Raw genomic sequence first — 25,852 nt, forward strand, 5'->3', positions numbered from 1 at the left:
AAACTCCTCCTCCCTATGTCCAGGACTCAAATATGAGTCTTTAGTATTCTGATGATTCTGCTAAGTGACAGTAGTGTTCAACAGTGTTCATCTCAGTGACAATAGTATCCAACAGTTGACTTCAGTTCATGACAGCACATCACAACCATTAGTATGAGGGTTTTGTTTCCAAGCATGATTAGATAGTTTCATGGATATCATAGTCTTTTTTGCATAGATAAAGTTATGGATCATTGTACTCTATTTTTCTAATTCATTTGATGACGATCTAAGAAGAAGAAGATTTCCAAGGGTTTTCCCCATAGTGGGTTTTTACCTGGTCTGTTAGGAAACCAACCCAAGAAAACATAGAAAAGATAGATCAACGCCTTAGAATTCAGCCTCTTCGAGGGGGCAACCTCCTTTACATTACATAAATGAACAATTCTTTGATGATTCAAATGACAAAACCTCCTTTCTATATATAGGAGTCTAAGGAGTCACAATATAATCCAGCCGACCTAACAATAATAATATAAAGCCACAAAAATAACAATAGAGGGATTCTATGGGGCACACTAATAACAATATGGGGGCAATAGGGGCACAACAATATTAATAAGGGGTATAACTACAATAGTAATGGGATAATCACTAGTATTATAGGGACCCAACATGCCCCTCTCCTTCAAAAAAGTGTTGTCCTCAACGCTTGAGTAGTTCTGGATACTTCTGCATAAAATTCTCATCCTTCCATGTGGAATCTTCAGCGGATAAGTTCTTCCACTTGATAAGATACTCTGAAATTGATCGATTTCGTAGCTGCCGAGTTATTGTTTCTGTGACTGCTTCCAGTTCCAATATAATTTTTCCCTCCTCGTCAAGTTCTGGCAATATTCCTTGAATTGGGAGCTTGTCGCCTATAACCTTCTTTAAACATGAAACATGGAAAACTAGGTGCAATCGAGAAGCTGCATGAAGCTCCAATTTTTATGCCATAGTACCAATCTTTTGCAACACCTTGTACGGACCATAGCTCCTTCTTAGCTTTCTTGAGGGACATTTTCTTATATGGTTGTAGCCGTAGGAATACCCAATCACCTATATCAAAACTTCTTTCACTGCGATGTTGATCTGCCTGTTTTTTCATTCTATTATGTGCCAACACGAGGTTATCCTTTAAGAGTTGGAGGACTTGTTGTTGATGTTCGATGTGATGTTCCACTACCTGAACCTTAGAATTTTCTTTTAAATATGATGTGATGGATGGTGGTTGATACCCATAAAGTTCCATAAATGGGGTCATTTTTGTTTTTGTATGGAAGGAAGTGTTATACCACCATTCAGCTAGAGGCAACCATTTGACCCATTGTGTCTGTTTATCAGATACAAAGCAACGAAGATATCCTTCCAAACATTTGTTCACTATCTCAGTTTGCCTATCAGATTGAGGATGATAAGATGAACTATGAGCTAACTAAGTACCAAGACAAGAAAATGATTCTGTCCAAAAATTTCCAGTGAAAATGGGATCTTTGTCACTTACAATAATCTTTGGGTTTCCATGTAGCTTTTGAATTGTTTCCATAAATGCAGTAGAAAATGTACTGGCTTTAAATGGATGTGATAATGCACAAAAGTGTGCATACTTGGTAAGTCTGTCAACTACCACCATGATGACACTCTTTCCCTCAGACTTGGGTAAACCTGTGATAAAATCCATTGAAACCTCCTCCCAATGTTGGCTTGGAATGGATAAAGGTTGTAATAGACCCGGTGTCTTAATTGTTTCAACTTTATTTTGTTGGCAAACCAAACAGTCCGCCACAAACTTTTGAATATCTGATTTAAGGCCATCCCTAAAAAAATCCTTCTTAACCCTGTGGTAAGTTTTTAAAAATCCTGAGTGCCCTCCTAAGGGAGAAGTGTGCAATTCCATAAGAATCTTTTGTTTTAGCTGGGAATTTTTACAGAGGTATAAGCGATCTTTGTACCATAACGAATCATTTTTCCATCTAAATGTATCAGACGTACTAGAATCTTGTTGTAACTTTCGAATAAGTGCCCACACTTCTTTGTCATTCTTCCATTCCTCCCTTGCTTTGTTTATCCAATCTGGTTGGATAATAGAAATGGCGCACAACAATGCTTCCACATCCTCATCCTTTCTTGAGAGTGCATCTGCCACCACATTTTGCTTCCCTTTTTTGTAGATGATTTCAAAGTCATAACCCAACATCTTTGTGACCCACTTTTGTTGCTCTTCAAAGTATAATCTTTGTTCTAAAAAGTATTTAAGGCTATCATGATCCGTTTTTACCTTGAAGTGTCTTCCCATTAGGTAGGGTCGCCATTTCTTAAGTGCATGGAGTATTGCCAACATTTCCTTCTCATAAATAGCTTTTCTTAAAAACTTTCCCTTGATTGGACAACTTTCAAAAGCAATGGGTCTTTCATCTTGCATTAGAACAACACCAATTCCATTTCCTGAAGCATCACATTCCATAATAAGGGTTTTGTGAAGTCCGGTGTAGCTAAGACCGGTGCTTGGCACATTTCCTCTTTAAGTTGTTCAAAGGCCTTTGTTGCTTCCGGAGTCCATGAAAATGCATCTTTCTTCAATAATGTTGTTAGAGGTGTTGCTATTCTCCCATAATTCTTAACAAACTTGCGATAATACCCTGTCAACCCGAGAAATCCTCGTAGATGCTTTATGGATGTGGGGATTTTCCATTCCTTAATGGCTTTAATTTTGCTAGGGTCTACCTTAACTCCTTCATGAGATACAATATGACCCAGATATTCCACTTCCTAGACTCCAAAGAAACATTTGGATCTTTTTGCATATAATCATTTCTCCTCCAATAGTTGTAGCACCCTGTCAACATGTTCAACATGATCCTTCCAAGACTTGCTGTAGATTAGTATATCATCAAAAAATACTAACACAAATTTTCTACGGAATGGTTTGAAAATTGAATTCATCAAACCTTGAAATGTTGAAGGTGCATTGGTAAGGCCAAAAGGCATGACCAAAAATTCATAATGACCCTCATGAGTTCTAAATGTTGTTTTCGGAATGTCTTCAGTCTTCATTCTGATTTGATTATATCCTGAACAAATATCCAACTTAGTGAAGTAAATTGATCCATGCAATTCATCCAGTAATTCATCAATGATAAGAATGGGGAACTTATCTTTAATAGTGAGCTTGTTGAGCTCCCTATAATCCGGACACATGCACCATGATCCATCCTTCTTGTGCACCAATACTACTGGAGCAGAGAAAGAACTTTGACTCGGTTGAATTATACCAGCCTCTAGCATTTCTGCAACCATACGTTCAATTTCACTCTTTTGGACATAGGGATATCTGTACGGCCTGATGTTTGGAGGAACACTTCCTGGAATCAGATGAATAGCATGATCATGATCACGCATAGGTGGGAGACCTTTGGGAGTCTCAAATACCTTGGAATGATTTTCCAAGACTTTTTGGAGATCTGGAGAAATAGATGATTCTGATGCGGAAACATCTAGCGAACATAATTGTGCAATTACACCTCTTTGCTCCTTTTTTAGAAGCTTTGTCATACCATTAGAGCTGATTATCTTTCCTGGTTTCCCTGCAATACCCCTTAATTCAACTTCCTTTCCTTCTGTAGAAAATTTGATGAAAAGTTCTTGAAAATTAAAATCTATTGTACCCAAGGATTGTAGCCATTGGACTCCTAGTACAACATCAGCACCTCCCATTGGAATGGAAAGAATTGAGCTAGTCAATACATATTCTCCCATGGATAGCTTGATATTATGGCACTTTCCAGAGCAATTTATTGTTCCTCCATTTGCAGTCATCACTTGACACTCTAGTGTTGGATATAGGAAGCACTTCAATTCTTTTGCTACCTTACAATGAATAAAATTGTGGGTGCTTCCTGAATCAATCAACACTATTACCTTTTTCTTCTTGATTTGTCCTTCTATCTTGATGGTTTGAGGAGTGGTAATTCCTGCCAATGCATTACAAGATATGGTCAGATTTATTTGTTCTTCATCTAGGCTTTGTTCCTGGAGTATATCCTCTTCTTTTGACCTTTCTTGCTCCTTTTCTTCTTCCTCTTCACAATCTATGTAGAATAATTTCTTCTCAGCACACTTATGACCTTTAGTGTATTTGCTATCACAACTGTAACAAAGCCCTTTTGCTCTTTTTTCTTCCAATTGTTGTGGTGTCAACCTTATAGGTTGTGGAAGACTAGGGGCAACAACACTTCCGTCTTTATAGTTGTGAGTGGTATGCTTCCTGGTTGCCATAATTTTGCTTTCCATTTTTCTTGCTAACCTGAATGCCTTCTCTAATGAATCAGGTTCCCAAAGGCGAACATCATGTTGGACATTATCCTTTAAAGACCCTATGAACACATCAATCCTATGCTTCTCTAGAATATCTTTTACCCTTATGTCAATTTTTGGAACTCCTCAATGTGCTCCATTATTGAACCCTTTTGTTTGAGACTTATCAATTGGCTAAAAAAAGTGTTGCTTTTTGTATCCTCATAATGTGCTATCAATTCTTCCGTAAAAATTGCCCAAGTGATAAATTGTTTACGAGAGCAAAGCCATTGATACCATACAAACTGATTTGGTTCCAAATATAAAGTTTCCATACGTACCTTTTGTGTGTTTTGCACATTATTGAGATCGAGGAATTGCTCCATCTATAATATCCATGTGGCAGGATCCTTGCCATCAAACTTCCTCATATCGATTTTTGGAACATGGTGAGTCTTCGATCCAACATTAGAGTCTATGGAATCATGATTAACATTTCTTTTGTTCTCATCATGAGTTTCCTTTAGTACCCTTTCACCCTTAGTGACCATTTCTTGTAGCAACTTATTCATATTTATCTTCAATTCCTCCATCTTATCATCCATGCCATCAATTTTAGCGTCCATGCCATTCACCTTAGCTTCCATGCCATCCATCTTAGCTTCTACGCCTTTCTTTAAACCATTCATCTTAGCTTCTACATCTTTCCTTAAACCATCCATCTTAGATTCTGTTGCTTTTTGTGCAAGTGACACTCGTTGCACTTGTTCTTGTAATTTTGATATATCATATAGCATTTCTTCTTCTTCTTCATGAGTCATGCTAGAGCTTTCAGGTTCCTTACTAGGTGTTTGCATTTTCTTTCCTCGGGGCATCAGTTACCAATAATAATGCTCTATTATGCCCTTTGAATTCCTTCAAAATAAATTTTCAAACCAAGCTTAAGCAAAAATTTAAGAAAATCTACACACCTTTTTTCACTTTGTAGGAGCTCGATATTGCCTCTGATGTATCTCAGTACTTTTAGATCATATAATTCTGAATTTGTGACCTACAGCAGCCCTCTGTTCCCTCTTTCCAATGCCACAAGTCTGACCCAAATAGGATTCTCCAAGGAAGATTTATGCGAAATCTCCCACAGTGACTTGATTATAGACTAGTTCAGTAGAGAGAAATTATACGACGTGCCACGGGTCACTGTTTCGACCTTTGGATCTAAAAAAATGCAAACATGAAACTATAGTCCATCCTTTTTTTGTACCTTCTTATGAAATTTCAATCCGATACCCAGAGAGAAAGTTATGACGATTTTCCCCAGGTCACCTGTTTGGAATGTAATTCAGGAGTCTGCAAAAATACCAACTTCCTCAGATCATATCTCTGCAAATATAGAGCGAAAAGATTTGAAATTTGGATCTGAGTTTCAGCGTGATTTCTTCTAAATTGGGTTTTTTTTTCAACTTCTGAAACTTCACAGAAAAAAAGTTATAGCGAAAATGCCATGATGACCTGTTTGGAGCAGCAAAACCCTAGAATCCAAAGCTCTGATACCAAATGTTAGGAAACCAACTCAAGAAAAGATAGAAAAGATATATCAACGCCTTAGAATTCAGCCTCTTCGAGGGGGCAACCTCATTTACATTACATAAATGAACAATTCTTTGATGATTCAAATGACAAAACCTCCTTTCTATATATAGGAGTCTAAGGAGTCACAATATAATCCAGCCGACCTAACAATAATAATATAAAGCCACAAAAATAACAATAGAGGGATTCTATGGGGCACACTAATAACAATATGGGGGCAATAGGGGCACAACACTATTAATAAGGGGTATAACTACAATAGTAATGGGGTAATCACTAGTATTATAAGGACCCAACATGGTCTCAGACCAATCCTGGTGTCTCTATGTGCATGCATGCTTTTCTTCTATTATTCCTTTATATTCAGTTGCATTGATGATGATGATGATGATTTTCTTTCTACATAATTGCATATGCTAATGAATAATGGTGTAGATCTGAATAATGTAATGATGATATGGGGTGAAATTAATGTATTAATTAAGAAATGCAATTATAAAAGCAAAGAACAATGTAGCCCTATGAAAAATTAACATTTATAACTGTCACATTGGTTTGCTTTCACTTTAATTAGTAGATTTTTCATGTTATCTTTGCTCTGGCATGTGTTACTTCCACTGTTGATTCACATATCATAAGAGTGATTCACACTTTAGAAATTTTCATCGTTTCACGTGTTAGCTGGTGCAAAATGTATGTATACTTGTTCTGGTGGTTTCAAGGGGTTATCTTTGGGTGAATGAGTTGGTCTAATCATGTAAAAATTAGTCACTCATTCCCAAAGTTTTGAGCATTGTTGCAAAAGTTTCGTCATGGTCATCACAAAGTGTACTTTTAGTGTCGCACTTGTCGTAAAGTTGTTGCAAGGTTGTCGCATTGAGGGAAATATGTTGTTAACACGCTCTGGATGATATATGTTGTTGTTTCATCAAATTTTTTCAAGTGTGTGATCACAGTCAAGTCATGTCACTATTCACAATAGTCTCTTTGGCCTCACATTTAACAAAATTTCAAAAAAATCTTGGCAACCTAGCCTCATCTAGCCCTCCAGAATTGTGCATTTTGCAACCTCAGTTCTCAAGCCCTAAAATACACATTTCACAACCTCGGTTCTCTAGCCCAGAACTGCGCATTTTTCAACTTCAGTTCTCAAGCCCAGAACAATGCATTTTGCAACTTTAGTGCTCAAGCTCAACCTTGCCTCCCAGAATTTCACAATTCATTCTCCCAGCTTGGCCCTAAGTATGCACTATGAATAAAAAAGCCACGATATCATTCCCTGAGCATATGAACTGCATATTTTTGAAATATCCCAGCCTCCCTTGTCCCCCGGAATTTCACAATTTTCTCCCTCTGTCGAGCCTGAACTTCACACTGCACAATCTCAAGGCTCAAGCCTCATCCCTGAGCTCTTAAACTACGCAATTGTGTAGTCACATGGGCTTATTTTTCCTCTATAAATACAATAGTTTGATCCATTTCCTGTCCCCTCAGCTTGTCATCTTGATCTCCAGACTATGTAGTTTTCTTCCTCAGCCCAGCCTCAACTACGCATTGTGAAGTCTCAAGGATAAATCTTCACTCCTTACTGCTTGAGCTACACTATTCTACATTTACTAAGCCTCTTTCCCAGCCTGTCACCTGGTTCCGGCTCAGTTAGTGGATCAATGTGCAACATTTTAGACTAGGGGATTATCAGACTGATTTCATCTTGTCATGAGTGAATTACAAATGCATGAAACCTATCATGCTATGGCAAGATGATGAAGAAGGCGATGAACAAGGAGGGCATGCTAGATGACACATATAACGATAAAGAGATAATATGATCAGTAGGAGAGAAGACGAAGGAACATCAAACTCTAACAAAATATGAAGATCAAGATCACATGGAAGACTTCTCATCTTCAAGTCATAAGGAGGAGGAAGAAGAAGAACATGTATCATATGTTCAAGAAGACATAAGGAAAGAAGAAACAACAAGGACACATTGGCACTATCACATCATCATGCAGTCCATTTCATCATTGTCATGCCATGTCCTGTCACAAGTCATCATATGCCACATAATTATTGTGGATTAGTTAATTACCTTTCGAAATGTATTGTAAAGTGGAAGTCCAAACGACACAAATGGAATATGAAGATTCATGTAAGTTGAAAAGTCATAGGAAGTCAAACAGTCATGATGGTAGTCAAAGAGTCACAAGGAGGGTGAAGCATCACTCCTTGGTCATATATACACCCTCATTGTATGAGCGAAGAAATTTTCACCTTGGCTCCTCTGGCAAGGCATTAGAGAGACAAATTAGTTTTATTGAGGAGAAAGGAGTGGCTCCAACACTCCACTATTGGAGTTAGTGATGTTCATTGTATACATGTGTGTTGGAAATTTTACTTAATTACAAAATCCTTCATGGCCAACATGTTCTTCATGCATGGATTATGGATATTTGTAAGACTATTCTTTGAATGTTTGTAATTCATGTTTTCTTTCATCTGTGCTAAAGTAGTTGATCTATTTCAGTTATTTTGGTACTTATCATATTGAGAATTTGATGTAATTTCCATTATCGTTGTCGCATCCTCATGGATTATTATGTTGGATATTAGACAAATATTCCTCGTTATATTAGTTTCAATGACTGTCACATATCTATGGACTATTCCGCTTGATGTTGCATAAACCCTTGTTGTTCATGTGTGTCTCTAATAGGGTGGTACTACTACCTCTCTCTTAGAGGCTCACTTCTCCTCGCCTCTGCAGTGAAATAACTTTGACACACATATGATCAAACACTCACTAGGAACACCCCCTTCCTTTTTAAAGGTGCATGTGCACTCCTCTCTCTTGCTAACAGTTAGAGCCAAGGCATATCCCTTATATAACTGGAAACCAGGTCGATATTCTGGATGGGGCTCCTACTACAAACAATGTGAGGTCTAATTGGGATGTCACATCGCAGAGACCTCTTGGTTGATGGATTCCCAACACGGTCAATAGTGGCGCTAGAAGGAGGGCCAGATGACAAACTAAGCCCCTTGATTCTGTTTTGAATCTCCTATCATAAATGGCTCTTTCCAAAATCATAATACATAAGTGTTTTTCTAGCCTACCCCCTGGAAAACTTTCGATCTCTACAGAACTTGTTCATGCCTTTTCTCAATTCAAGTTTAATGGTGAGGGTGGTATATTTTTATCCAAACACATAAATTATTTTCTTGGGTTTTGTAAAACTCTCCATATCAATGATGAATATATTGTGTATTCTATTCACCTTCATTGTCGAAGGTTGTGTTAAGCATTGGTGTCATACCTTACCATACACTTCCATTCATTCTCTTCATCATAATACTAAGGAACTTCATCAAGATTTTGATTAGTATTATAATTGAGATGTTCAAAAAAGAATTAGTCCAGGGTTTTCCTCATAGATTCCTTCATTTATATTATGAGTTTCTTGAAGAAGATATGGATCAGGATTTCTGTAAGCAAAATTTCAAACATTTGGTTTGGATTTCTTTGAATCATTTTGAATCTAAACCTCATAATGTTTTCAATTCCCCAACTCTCGTGAATCATGAGACACCTCTAATTTTAGTGGAGGAACCTATTATTACTTTTTTCCTTATCCTCCCCCTTTTCCAGTCCCGATGTGGGTGCCCCCTTACGGTGATTGTAATGTTGGGAAATATAGAAATCAAATTCCTAATCCATCTTCTCATTCTTCTACTACTTTTCACGATTCAGATTCAATGGAGGAAATTCCAGTTTGGCTCATGGAGCCTACAGTGAATATTAACTCCTCCATTCCATAAGAAGATGTTACTATTCATAATTTGAGTCTCGAATCTGATTTCAATTTTTGTTATCCCTTATTATCTACAGGACATAACTCTTTGTACCATGATCTGCTTGAGCAATATATTCCACCAACTAGTTTTTCATGCTCTCTTGATTTCCGTCTTGTTGGTTCAAATTGAGATTAGATACAAGACAATCACATTACACAGGTAGGGGAGTAGGAAGGAGAAGATGCTTTCAATCTTTCTTCTATTTTCCAAAATCCTCCCCGTGAAGAAGATGCACTTCCATTCTTGGATGATTTTCAATCTGCTAATCTCGGTAGTAAATAAAATGTAATCAATTCTTTCTATCAATTCGTAGCGTTGGGAAATAATAACTCTAATGATGATGACTTTATTGATGTATGCAATCACAAATGCACAGGTGTATCAACTAATCTTTTGGTTTCTCATGAAGATTTTACTTTAGATCTAAAATCTGATTTGGTCAAAGAAGATGTGCTCATCAAAACTTCCTCTTCATCTCGCTATCCCTTGTGCTCTACTAGTTTCAATGCATGTAATTGCAATGAAGATACTCCATGCTATTTAAGTTCTTCATCCAATGAGTTATCTTCTCAATTGACACAAGTCAGTGAGATTATCCATGATGCAAATGAAAACAATTGAATCATTGAGTACTCTTTCCATCCCTCATCATCTCTTCTCTTGCATGAAGAAAATTCCTCAAATCGACTTGCTCATGAAATATCTTTGATTCATTCATCTTTGAATTTGCAATTAGAAGAATATTTTGACTTTAGTAATCGGTTTGTTGAAGTTGAAAAATCTGGTGAAATCAGTGATAGATATGCCTTCCATCCAGTGAGAAATGACTATTGAAACTAGTGGTAGAAACTATCCCAAAACCATGCATGATCTGGTTCAATCTTCAAAATGTGATTTTACAATCCTAGAAAGTTTTGGAACCTTCCAGGGAGTCAAGGCACTTAAAATTCCATTGATGAGAGTTGAGGCACTTAAAATTCCATTGACAGTTATGTTAGGATCTTGTGTTTCTATTAAGCCCCCCGAACTAATTCAGATCTAGTTTTTCCTGGATAATCCTTCTCTTTGCATGGTTTCACTCGATGAAAATTTCTTTTTGAGAAATGTTTGGTATTTCAGGTATGATCTTTCAAATTTTCAAGATTTTACTTCTAACCAGATTCAAAAGTTTGCTTCAATTCATTCATCTTCATGAAAATATCTCGCATCAAACTTGGTTTTGAATGTTTATCTCTCATAGAGTCATGGAATGGAGAATTTTATCTTTCCAAGGACTATCTTTGGTCGAACGAATGATGCTTATCGAATTCATTCCTTAATAGTCAGCTCCTGGTTCTCCTTGAGAATGTTATATTGCAAATATTTTCCTTCATCGCACTTGAAATCCTCTTGAGTGATAATGAATACACGAGTTATTGCACGAATCAAGTTCTTCTCCATTCACCATGCCCTAACTGGTCTCATGTATTTGTTATGTTGACATCCCTTTTAAATTCTCTTACTGATTATGATGATTGTATAGTTTGTCACCAGTTAAAGGAAAATGGTTTGTCACATTTGGCTTGCGAGGAACTTGGTTCAATTGTTCAGATCATTCATGGAGCTGTCCAAATTTATTTATGTTGTTTAATTACAAACTGGGAGTGTGATGCTTTAATCAACCCATATGATCATTATTAAATATCCAATGAATGTCATTCAACTTATCATTTTTCCATCAGCACATGAAACGATAGTTGTTTTACATCCTTCGATCTTCATTGTTCAATACCTCACTATTCAGATTTTTGTTGAGCAGTTGAGGAACTCCAGCCTTCGCTGACGGTTATGCTAGGTCCTCACTATCTTGACATGAATACAAAAAAAGATCAGATATGTTTAACCTCATAAGATTCCCATCGTATTCCCTTGCCTCTAATCGAAAATTCATCTTTTCAAATATTTCTAGGTTTCAAGAGGATCATCATGAATATTACGAGTCAATCGTTAAATGGTTGGAACAATCTTACCTGGAAATCTCAGCCACAAATAACAAGCTTTGATATATCCTCATGCTTGCTAAGAAGTTTGGTGCAGATGGAGACACATTGGCAAGAAGCTTCTGAGGTTTGTCTGGTTATGCTTTCTGTCAGAGAGGTAAGAATGTGAATTAGATGAAAGTAGTGGTTCTGACACATCTTTCTACCCACATGCAAGACCTTCAAATTTTTGTGCAATTTATCCAAGTTTTTATCTTTTTTGTTGCACATTAATTTATATCTATTTTAATTATTCATATCTTTGTGGATGAAGGCTGGGAACAACTAGGGTGGTTTCATTAGAAATTTCATTATATGTGACCCTGACCTTCTAGCTGTTAGGTTAGGAGTAGGACTAGCTACATTCTAGTTTTCCCTCTCTTGCATTCATCCTGTGCTTATTCTCTTTAGTCTCTCTTGTCTTTTCTTACTTTTGTCTTGCATTATGCTTTGATTTAGCTTCTTTTTCTTGTGATTTGGTTTTGCTTTCTTTTTGTGTTGTGTCTTTCCCTTTTGTTCCATTAATAAGACCTTGCATGAAGATGCTCTGTTGGCTCAAAAGGGAATGTGGAAAAATAGAAAAGGACTTTGTAACACCACAACATTTGGCTAACTCTCTATCCTTCTTCCTTGTCTTGGTTTTAACCCTATATATAAATTACCTATAGACAAATTCTAGAAACATAAAATATACAATGAAGAGAATATAAAACAAATAAACAGATATTTTCCCCTAGATCCCAAAACTAGGACTACCATATTTATTTTTTATTATGTTCCTTTCAATGTTACAATACATATATACATGCCGAAGCATTCATAAACCCCAATCCATTACCCTGGATTAGAACATAACCATAGTTCCCTTGACTGGATCTAGAAAATACCATGGGAGAAAAACCAGCATGCCCAAAACCATGTACAAAACCCATGCACAAAACCATAAGTAGGCCAACCCACTGAATATAGGGTAAAAAAAAAAATTCTCGGGGCGTTGCCCTAGACCCTATGTAGGGGGCGCTGCGACCCCCCTGTGAACCCCCTACTAAACCTGACACAACAATTATGGGGTCCTCTCACCCCCCCTTATGATGCCCCCACACGTGAAAATAGTCTTGGAAATAATATAACACACCCAACAATACATCTTTTGGTTGATGTTATTCCAACAAAGAATATGATCCTTCCATTAAGAAAGCCTTGTGTCGAACCATGACCTCCATGTCTATTCTAGAAACCTCGTGCCTACACTCAGGTTTTTATGTTTCAGTGTTTTCATGTTGATCCAATCAAGTAGAGAAGGACACGGGGAAAATCTAAACAAGAAAACCAATATTAGAGGTCTTATGTATGCTTCTCTGAAGGGACAAACTCTCTTGCTCTCAATAAGTCAGGATCCCTCTTCTGCCCATAAATAAAGAAGTCTCGATACACAATCCTCTTTAACTAAATAAAGGCAAAAGAAGAGAAAGGCTTCTTGCGTAGAGAGGTGAAGCAAGCAACTCCGCTGGAGTACCATCTAGGCCCGCTGGTAGCAGAGCAATGTTTGTGTTCTTGTAATGACTCTGTCAGGGTACTGTCCAGGCCTGCTAGTAGCAGAGAAACACCAAAGATGAAAAAATATACTTTGAAAATATAAAGCTCATGAACTTCATTACCCTATCCTGATTTGAAACATTGTGTGATTGTTAATCTTATGTTTTTGTTTAACCAAGTAAGGGAATGAAGGGTACTATGTTTATGCACAAGATAAGTGGGGAAGCCATGGTAATCTAAACAATGAATCGATACTTTTGGAAGAACTAGACCCTGCACAAAAAAATTAACCAAGGTAGAGAAGCTGGAGTTCTACCAGTGTGTCATCAGGTGTTTTCACTGCGACAAACACCCTCCAAAATTTTTCATACACTCAAATTTTAACATCTATTGTGGATTTCGCAATCAGTTGTTCCGTAATCACTTCTTGGTCAGCTTATGATTTTAAGTTCCCTTCTTGGATCAGAAGTGTCGAAGTCACTTACTAACACATTATTAGACCGCAATAAGTTCATGAGTGCATTCTTTTACGCAAGCTTGGACAAGCATACAATGTTCCATCAAGATTGTTCCTGTGCGATGTCCAATCCACATCGATAGTCAGTTCACATTGACAATGACAATTTCTCACATTATAGCTGCATTTGTACTTCCATTTCGGTGAGTTTTGCAAACTGTCGCTCTTGTGCACCTTTGTTTTCACGAGTATTGTTTTCATGTTTATGACTATCACTTTCACTTGCTTTCTCTTTAATTAGTAGCATTTTCATGTTGTTTTTTTTCTGGCATGTGTTACTTTCACTGTTGATTCACATATTGCAAGAGCTATTCGCACTTTAGCAATTGTCATCTTTTTTCATGTTAGTTGGTGCATAATGTATGTATTCTTGTTTTGGTGGTTTCAAGGGGTTATATTTGTGTGAATGAGTTGGTCTAACCATGTAAACATCAATCACACTCATTCCCAAATTTTTAAGCATTGTCGCAAAGTGTACTTTTAGTGTCGCACTTGTCATAAAGTTGTCGCATTGAGGGAAATATTTTGTTAACATGCTTTGGATGATGTATTTTGTTTTGTCATCAAATTGTTTCAAGTGTGTGATCACAGTCAAGTCATATCATTGTTCACAATAGTCTCTTTGGTCCCACACTTGGCCAAATTTCCAAAAAAATCTTGGTAACCTAGCCTCATCCAGCCCTCCAAAACTGCACATTTCGCAACCTCTGTGCTCAAGACCTAAACTGCGCATTTTGCAATCTCAATGCTCAAGCCCAGAACTTTGAATTTTTCAACTTCAGTGCTCAAGCCCAGAACTACAATTTCACAAATTCAGTGCTCAAGCCCAACCTTGCCTCCCAGAATTGTGCAATTCATTCTCCCAACCTAGCCCTAACTATGCATTTGGAAATCACAAGCCACAATCTCATTCCTTGATATTCTAAACTATGTAGTTGCACAATAGCACACCTAACCTCCCTTGTCTCTTGAAAATGTGAAGTGGACTCACTCGATGTCTATTCCCTCAACCATCTTCACTGGCTCCCATAATTGCATAGTTTTCTCCCTCAGTCCAACCTAAGATGTGCACTGCACAGTTTAGGGGCTCAAGCCTCAACCTTGAGCTCTTGAATTGTGCAATTGCATAGTCACCTGGGCTCATTTTTCCTCCAGAATTGTGCAATAGGCTGATCCAGGACCTGTCCCCCCAGTATTTCATCTTGAGCTCCCATACTTCATATTTTTATTCCTCAGCCTAACCTAAATTGTGCATTATGCACTCTCAAGGTTCAAGCTTCACCCCCGACTGCCTGAACTGTGCAATTTGGTAGTTACTGAGCCTGTTTTCTAGCCTATCACCCGGTTTCAGCTTAGTCAGTGGATCAATGTGCACCATCTTAGACTAGGGGTTTATCAGAATGATGTCTTCTTGTCATGAGTGAATTGCAGATGAAGGAATTTTATCATGCTATGGAAAGATGATGAAGAAGGAGATGGATAAGGAAGACATGCTAGAAGACACATATGGAGATGAAGAGATAAAATGATTAGTAGGCAAGAATATGAAGGAACATCGAAATCGAATAGATGATCAAGATCAAGATCGCATGGAAGACTCCTCATCTTCAAGTCACAAGGAGGAGGAAAAAGAATAATATGTAACATTTATTTAAGAAGACACAAGGAAAGAAGAATCAAGAAGGACAACTTGACACTATCACATCATCATGCAGTCCATGTCATCAATGTCATGCCATCTCCCATCACGAGTCATAATATTCCACGTCATTATTGTGGATTATGTAATTACCTATTCGAAATGTATTGTAAAGTGGAAGTCCAAAGGACACACATGGAATATGAAAAATCATGTAAGTCGAAAAGTAATAGGAATTCAAACAATCATGAGAGTAGTAAAAGAGTCACAAGGAGGGTGAAGCATCACCCCTTGGTTATATATACACCATCATTATATGAGCAAAGGAATTTTCACCTTGGCTCCCCCCACAAGGCATTAGAGAGACAGATCAATTCTTTTGAGGAGCAAGGAGTGGATCCAACACTCCACTATTGGACCTAGTGATGTTCATTGTATACATTTGTCTTGGACTTCTACTTAATAAAAAAATACTTCAAGGCCAACACGTTCTTCATGCATGGATTATGGATATTTGTAAGAATATTATGTGAATGTTTGTAATTAATTTTTGATTTCATCTGTGCTAAATTAGTTGAACTATTTCGATTATTTTTGTACTTATCACATTGAGAATTTGTTGTAATTATTATTATCTCCATCACATCTTCGTGGACTATTCCATTGGATATTACACAAATATTCCTCGTTATATTGGTTTCAATGACCATCGAATCTCTATGGACTATTTTGTTTGATTTTGCATGAACCCTTCTTGTTCATGTGTGTCTCTACTAGGGTTGTACTACTATCTCTCTCTTAGAGGCTCACTTCTCCTCCCCTCCATAGCGAAATAACTTTGACACACATATGATCGAACACTCACCAATCCCACCCCTTTTCTTTTCGAAGGCGCATGTGCACTCCTCTCTCTTGATGACAGTTAGAGCCAAGGCATATCTCTTAGATAACTGCAACCAGGGTGATATTATGGATGGGGCTCCTACTCCAAATGGCGTGAGTTCTAATTGGGACTTCACATGGTTGACGGATTTCCAACGCCATCAATAGACTCTTGGACTTCTCTCATGACTCTTCAACTTCTTTACAAAATTACTCTTCACATTCCACAATTGACACTTGGAATTCCACTTACAAATTAAGTACAAAATACTATTACAATATGCTCATACCCATATAGAAAAAAATTGGGTAGAGTCAACTATACATCCTAATAAGACAAATAAGTTAAGCTTGAGTTTGGGGAAACTCTAGCTCGACAACTTTGACTTGTAGGTTCTCGGTCACATGACGATGCCAAGATTTTTATTTCACAATGAGTTCCCCAAACTGTGCAACAAGGTAAGGTTGGAAGCAGACTCTAGCCTCCATGGTATATGGGTACACTTATTTGGAACCAATATGAGTTTTCTTCTTGAGCAGGAGCAACATGGTATTGATTTGGATAGGGCCACCAATGTATTTTTGCATTTTTTTCCTGTTCACTTCAAAATCTTATTTGGTAGTGATATGTCTGAACCATTCCAAGTATTCTTTAACCTCTTGCCTAACTTGATTCCTGCATTTAGCTTCAACGAGTGATCCAATTGATGGAATCTTGTGTAATTTCACCATGAAATCCATGTTGTTGTATAATCATGCATATGAGGCCTTGTTATGTAGCCAACTCATAAAAAAGATAGACCAACGACTTAAAAATGATCCTCTTCGAGGGGGAAACCTCCTTTACAGTACATAAATGAAAAATTCTTGGATGATACAAACAATAACGCCTCCTTGGTATATATAGGAGTCTAAGGGGTCACAATATAATTAGAGCCTACATAATAATAATAATGTAAGGGCACAACAATAAAATTAGTGGGCTTCTATGGGGCACACCAATAACAACATGGGGGATACATGGGCACAACAATAACAATAGGGGACACTAGTATTACAGGGACCTAACATGCCCCTATCCTTCAAAAAAGTGTTGTCCTCAACACTTGAGTAGTTTTGAATGCTTCTGCATAAAATTCTCATCCTCCCATGTGGAATCTTCAGTGGGTAAGTTCTTCCACTTAATGAGATACTCTGAAATTAACTAATTCTGTAGCTATAAGGTTTTTGTTTCTATGACTGCTTTAGGCTCCATTATGATTTTCCTTCTTCGTCAAGTTCTGGAAACACTGTTTGAAATGGGAGATTGTCACCAATATCCTTCTTTAAGCATGAAACATGGAAAACAGGGTGTACTCGAGAAGATGCAGGCAACTCCAATTTGTATGCCATAGTACCAATCTTTTGCAACACCTTGTCAGGACCATTTTACTTGGGTGATAATTTATTATCCTTCTTAGCTTGATTGAGGGACATTTTTTTGTATGGTTGTAGCCATAAAAATACCTAGTCACCTACATCAAAACTTCTTTCACTATGATGCTAATCTGCCTATTGTTTCATTCGATTTTGCACCAGAGTGAGATTATCCTTTTAGAGTTGGAGAACTTATTATTGATGCTCGATGTGATCTTCCACTGCTTGAACCTTATAATTTTCTCTTAAAGATGATGTGATGGATGGTGGATGATATCCATAAAGTTCCATAAATGGGCTCATTATTGATGCAGTATGGAAGAAAGTGTTATACCACCATTCAAGTAGAGGTAACCACTTGACTCATTGTGTTTGTTTATTAGATTCAAAGCAACGAAGATATCCTTCCAAACATTTGTTCACTATCTCATTTTTCCTGCTAGATTGAGGATGATAAGATGAGCTACGAGCTAGTTGAGTACCAAGACAAGAAAGTAATTCCGTCCAAAAATTTCCAGTGAAAATGGGACCTATGTCACTTAGAATAATATTTGGGTTTCCATGTAGCTTTTGAAATGTTTCCATAAATGCAGTAGCAACTGTACTGGCTTTAAAAGAATGAGATAATGCACAAAAGTGGGCATAATTGGTAATTCTATCAACCACCACCATGATGAAACTCTTTCCTTCAGACTTGGGTAAACCTATGATAAAATCCATTGAGACATCCTCCCAACTTTGACTTGGAATGGCTAAAGGTTGTAACAGACCCAAGGTCTTAAATATTGTCTCAACTTGATTTTGTTGGCAAACCAAACATCCTGCAACAAAATTCTGAATATCAGATTTAAGGCCATCCCAAAAAATTCTTTCTTGACCCTATGGTAAGTTTTTAAAAATCCAGAGTGCGCTACTAAGGGGGAGATGTGCAATTCCAAAAGAATATTTTTCATAAGTTGGGTATTCTTGCAAAGATATAAGCGATATTTGTACCATAATGAATCATTTTTTGAACTAAATGTATCAAATGTACTAGGATCTTGCTACAAATTTTGAATGAGTGCCCACATCTCTTCATCATTCTTCCATTCATCCCTTGCTTCGGTTATCCAATCAGGTTGGATAATAGAAATGGAACAAAGAAATGCTTCCACATCCTCATTATTTCTTGAGAGTGCATCTACAACAAGATTTTTCTTTCCTTTTTTTTAGATGATTTCAAAGTCATAGCCCAACATCTTTTTGACCCATTTTTGCTTCTCTTCTGAATATAATCTTTGTTTGAAAAACTATTTAAGACTATCATGATTTGTTTTTACGTTGAAGTGTCTTCCCATTAGGTAAGGTATCCATTTCTTTAGTGCATGTAGTAATGCCAACATTTCCTTCTCATAAATAGGTTTGTGTAAATACTTTCCTTTGATTGGATGACTTTCAAAAGAAATGAATCTTCCTTATTGCATTAAAACAAAATCAATTCCATTTCCTGAGGCATAACATTCCACAATAAAGGTTTTTGTGAATTCAGGCGTAGCTAAGACCGGTGCTTGGCACATTGCCTCTTTAAGATGTTCAAAGGCCTTAGTCGCTTTTGGAGTCTAAGGAAATGCATCTTTCTTCAGTAATGTTGTTAGAGGTGCTACTATTCTCCCATAATTCTTAACAAACATGCGATAATACTTTGTCAACCTGATAAATCCTCGAATATGATTTATGTTTGTGGGGATTTTCCATTCCTTAACGGATTTAATTTTGTTGGGGTCTACCTTAACACCGTCATGAGATACAATATGACCCAAATATTCCACCTCGTGTACTCCAAAGAAACATTTTGAGGTTTTTACATATAATTGTTTCTCCTCTGATAGTTTGAGCACCCTATCCACATGTTGAACATGATCCTTCCAAGACTTGTTGTAAATTAATATATTATCAAAAAATACTAACACAAATTTTCTAAGGAAGGGTTTAAAAATGGAATTCATCAAACCTTGAAATGTCGAAGGGGCATTAGTAAGTCCAAAAGGCATGACCAAAAATTCATAATGACCCTCATTATTTCTGAATGATGTTTTCATAATGTAATTCACTCGGGATCGAACTTGTTGAAGTAAATTTCTCCATGTAATTCATCCAACGATTCATCAATGACAGGAATGGGAAATTTATCTTTAACAATGAGCTTGTTGATCTCCCTATAATCCAACCACATACGCCATGATCCACCCTTCTTTTGCACCAATACTATTAGAGAAGAGAAAGAAATTTGACTAGGTTGAATTATACTAGCCTCTAGCATTTCTGCAACCATACATTAAATTTCACTCTTTTGGGAATATGGATATCTGTAAGGTCTGATGTTTGGAGAAAAACTTCCTAGAATCAAATGAATAGTATGCTCATGATCACAAATAGGTGAGAGGCCTTTAGGAGTCTCAAATACCTTGGAATGATTGTCCAAGGCTTTTTGGAGATCTGGAGAAATAGATGATTTTGATGTTTGAACCTCTAGTTAGAATAATTGTGCAATTACACCTCGTTGTTATTTCTTAAAAAGATTTATCATGCCACTAGAGGTGATTATATTTCTTGGTTTCCTTGCAATACCCCTTACGTCAACTTCCTTTCCTTCCCAAAAAAAAATTCAAGAAAAGTTCTTGTAAATTAAAAGCTATTGTCCCCAAAGATTGTAACCATTGGACTCTTAGTACAACATCAGCACCACCCTTTGGAATGGAAAGCATTGGACTATTCAATACATATTCCCCCATGGTTAGCTTAATATTATGGCACTTTCCAGAGAAATTTATAGTTCCTCCATTTGAAACCATCACTTGACACTTTGGTGTTGGATAAAGGAAGTAATTCAATTCCTTGGCTATCTTACAATGAATAAAATTATGTGCACCACCTGAATCAATCAATAATATTACCTTTTTCTTCTTGATATATCCTTTTATCTTAAGAGTTTGAGGAGTGATAATTCCTGCCAGTGCATTGCAAAATATGGTCAGATTCATTTCTTCTTTCTCTGGGGTTGGTTCCTGGTGTATATCCTCCTCTTTTGATGTTCTTGTTCCTTTTCTTCCTCATTTTCACAGTCTATGTAGAATAATTTGTTCTCAACAAACTTATGACCTTTAGTGTATTTTCTATCACAACTGTAACAAAACCCTTTTTCTCTTTTTTTGTCCAATTGTTGTGGCGTCAACCTTGTAGTGTAGTTTCCCTTCTTGGTTAGATGCCTTTGATAACACTTGGAGAGGGTTATTTTGATGCAGTGATATAAAGATTATGCATGTTAGACTTATGTATATGCTTACATGCTATAGACCCGGTTTAGGTCACACAGTTGTTATGTTCTTATGATAATATCTATGGTTGTGTGTATAAGAACTGATTTTGGTTAAGAGCATATTATCGATGTTTTGTCCTTTGGTATCTTAGTATGGACATAGGTGTATGACATGGATGGTAATCCAAGAATGATACACATAGATCCATGGATGATCATGGTTATGTGGAACATATGGTTAATTATGTTTTATGGGTGATACATGATTTGTGTGATTATATATGCTTAATCTTGTATTGAACAAGATGTGGCAGTGGACATGGTTATTTGCAAACAAGGATGCTCAAATTATAAATGACTATGGAAGTCATGATACATGATTTGTATGATTATATATGCTTAATCTTCTATTGAGCAAGATATGGCGTGGGACATTGTTATTTGCAAACAAGAATGCTCAAATTATAAATGATAGTGGAAGTCATAATACATAATTTTTATGATTATATATGCATAATCTTGTATTGAGCAGGATGTGACAGGGGATGTGGTGATTTTCAAACAAGGATGTTCAAATTATAAATGGTTGTAAAAGTCATTTCTCCATAACCAAAATCACTGTGGAAGTCATACACAATCTTTGGTAAAATGTGAATAAGTTAATTATGAAATTCATTTGATTCCTTTGATCTATGATATTGTGATGTGTGCAGGGCTTGGAACAAGGGCTTACCAACAAACGATCAGATGGGTATTAGCCCACAATCAATTCCTTAAGGTGAAGTTCAGAGTTTCAAAGTAGAGTAGATGATAAGCCATGGAAATTAGGGTGCAGAGTCCTAAATCCATGAAAGATAAAGACGTGGAGTCTTGGATCTATAATAAAAGAATTAGGGTGCAGAGTCCTAAATCCATGAAAGATAAAGATGTGGAGTCTTGAATCTATAATAAAATGATAGGGACGTGGAGTCGTAAAATTTAAAAGATCAAGGGAATCTTGGATCCTTGGAGTAGATCAAGGCACAAGGTCCTCAATCTACTAAGGCACAAAGATGTATGCAATATGGATGTGTAATCCCTATTCTTTGGAAGAAAAATACCACTCATGGGCAACTCAGGGATGAATTTCCTTAATAAAATCTCATTTCTAACAATTTTGGAGTGACTTTATAAAAATAGAAAGTCATGTCTAGCATCTCTAGTATGACTTTCCAAAAATAGTAAGTCACTTTCAATCAATGGGTAATCAAGTATAGTTGAAGGAAAATCACTTAACTTATCATTACTCAATCCTAATAGTTCAATCTTGACTTAATCCTAAATATTATTAATATTAATATTATTATTATTATCTTTTATGAGACTATGATATTATTATTAAAATGGAATTACAAGTCACCTTCATCTCCTTAATCACTTCACACCTATCTCCTTGATTACTCTCATGGCTCTATGTAAATATCTCTTTTTTTTAATAATACATTACACTCTTTTTTATGCAGTCATCAAAGAATGGCATATTACTGTTACACTCATTAAATACATGTCATAAAAAAATTCCTCTTACGCTCTCTTTAATGCATATGTTACACTCTCCTTAACTAAGGCATGCATACCTCTCCTTAATGGAATGAGTTACACTCCTCTAAATGGAATACAAGGCATGCATATTACTCCTCCTTTGTGACAAGAATTTGTTGTTCCTCCTATATATGTGTCTCATGTATTCTTACTTGGGAGAGGTGCACGGTGATACCAAGAGTTTGAGAGATTTGAAGAAGATTGTGAGAGGGAGAGATTTGGAGAGTATCCAAATTATAATATAAATTACTAAGTATCTCTACCCAATGGAGTTGAACATGAGTGGTATTGAGAGGAGGTAAAACTTATATTCCTCAGCTTGCCTTGTATATCTCTCTACTGCTATATTTTGATATTGCTTGTGAGATCTTATAGCTCGAGGGTTCTTGTGGGGGGGGGGGGGGGGAGCAGTTCTCCCTGGATATGGTTGGGTGGAAAATTGAATGACTAACAATGAGTTGCTAAGGGCATTTGAGGTGGACCATACTCTCATATTTTTCGAGTTATATATACCCATTGTCAGGTACATCTATAAATTCTCTTGAAATTTCGGTTTCTTATCAGTTTTAAAGTGTGGAGATTTTAATTTATTATTACTACTTTAAATTATTGCAAAATTATGAATATTTATGAAATATTTAGAAAGTCATTTCTGAGCTAACATTTTCTTGGCAGCTATGTATTTCTGAGCTAACATTTTCTTGGCAACTATGTATGAGAATTTACTTGCAGGGAATGAAAAGATTGCCAACGATTTCAAATTCTACTTATAACGAAATTTTGTCCATAGCAGGTCATGTCTATTATCTAAAACTAATCTTCTATGTTTGATAGCATTTCATTGTCCCTTTTAACAAATTTAGTACATGCTTTTTGCTTCCTTTGAATTGGGTTGTTGGTTGAAACTTAGATCTTAAAAAAAAAGTTGCACACTAAATGTTTGAAGAAAATCCTCATTGGATGTAGTTTATTGTATGTAAGTTTTTATTGTTGTTTTGTTGCAAATTAATTGATAGAAAGTATTAATGGTTGTAGCATTCATGGCTGTCATGTGTTTTCTAACTTGTAGCAGTGGCTACAATAAGTTTGTCAGCTTTTGTAAAGGGAAGCAAATTTGCAGCTTGTAAAATGTTTGATTAATTACTTGGATCAATAATTCATATAGTGAACATAGAAATTCATAAATTCAATGAACATCTCATAGTAGAATAATTTTGAGTTTCTTCATGTAGAGTTGTAGATAAAAGTTTGCATGCTATGTGTTTGACAAAACTGGTAAATAAGATCCAAAGTTTTGTTGTTTTAAATAATTGAATCTCTCATACTTTTTTTATTGTGATTCAACTCAATATCAAGGGGTATTCGTGCCTAATGGCCATGTAACCCCCAATTTCATTCCAAAAATATACTTTTCATAACCCAGACCGTAAATTTGGGCAATTTTGCATATTGTTGCTGTCAATTATGTGTGTCTGTTGTCGATTTTTTGATGAAAAACTAAGATTGTTTAGTCCCTGTTTTAAGATGCCAAAATTTGAAGTTTAAATTTCTGAATTTTATGAGCTAAATAGGTTGAAGAAGAATTTGAAATTCATTGTTGCAATTGTTTGACAAAATTCCTCAATGGTTGTAGACTGCATGCTTGCAAATTGTTTGTCAAAAGGCCTCAATGGTTGTTTGCAAAATGTTTGTCAAAAGGCCTCAATCGCTGTTTGCAAAATGTTTGTCAAAATGCCTAAATGGTTGTAGCTTTTGCGCACATAAATTGTTAGAGTAAAACTCTTACTTACCGCAGTTTTTATGTACTGGAAATTTATGAATAGATTATTTAATGGATGTAGCTTCCTATTTCTGCAAGTTTCTAGTATGAATGTGAAAATTAATTTAATAATTTTCTGAAGTGTGAATAGAGAATAAGATAGTTTTTACTTTTATTATATAAATATTTCATTAAAAAAGGGATTATTGGTGGAAACAATTTTACAGTGACTAATTCTGTAGGATTTTGTGCAAGTGAGCATAATAAGTTCTGTTTGAGATACATGCATTCCTGTGCTTCAATGATTGTAGAAAACAACTACTTGTGCCTAATTTATGCAATTCCATTGTTTTACTTGGCATTTTTTGAAGAATAATATGCTTCTGGATTGGTAATAATAGTTGCACTTGTTGCAACATTCATTATACAAATCATGATTGAAGCATTGCCTTAATAATTGAGATTGGGAATTTTTAAATGATGAATTTGGAAATGTTGTTAGGTTAATATATTTTCTGATTCCATTTCATAAACATATAACATTTATTAGATTCACTAATGAAGAGAGGCATATTCTTCCCTGAGTTACCTTGTTATAGGTAAGTTAATACTTATACACTTATATGTGATTTTTGTAATAGAAGCATGATATTTTTGTAGTTGTGATATCAAGAGTCAATAGGTGGATCTTATTTAGAATAATATAGGAAATCAAATAGGTTGATCTATCTTAATGTTCACACATGGCATTATGGTGGAATTTATTTCCAGTCTTACATGGAGCTCATGTACAAGTACAAAAAGAGCACATGTTATCATATTTTAAACTTGAAAGGAAATGTGTTTTGGAATTGGTTTTAAAGGAAAGTTATCCCTGAATTCTTGTGTGATTTTATTATTTTGAAATAAGGGAATGATTACATGATAACTAAGTTCATAATGCAAAAAAAAATGGAGTATTAGTGATTAATGTCACCTCTACTTCTCTATATTATTGATGGTTGGTAAGGTGGGACCTTAAAAGGAGAAACAACACTTCCATATTTATAGTTGTGAGTGGTAGACTTCCTTGTTGCCATAATTTTGCTTCAACTTTTATTGCCACCCTGAATGCCTTCTCCAATGAATCGATTTCCCAAAGGTGAACCTCATGTTGGATCTTATCCTTCAAAGTCCCTAAGAAGACATCAATCCTATGCTACTCTGGAATATCAGTTACCCTAATATTTAATTTTTGGAAGTCCTCAATGTGCTCCGCCATTGAACCCTTTTGTTTGAGATTTACCAATTGGCTAAGAAGGTGTTTCTTTTTGTATCATCATAATGTGCTATCATTTCCTCCATAAAAATTTACCAAGTGACAAGTGGTTTACGATAAAAAAATCCATCGATACCGTATAAATTGATTGGATTCTAAATATAAAGATGCAATGCGTACCTTTTATGTGTG

This window comes from Pinus tabuliformis, chromosome J (assembly GCF_031772625.1).
Source record: "Pinus tabuliformis cultivar Carrire ecotype Pingquan chromosome J, CPIR1, whole genome shotgun sequence".
Lineage (NCBI taxonomy): Eukaryota > Viridiplantae > Streptophyta > Pinopsida > Pinales > Pinaceae > Pinus > Pinus tabuliformis.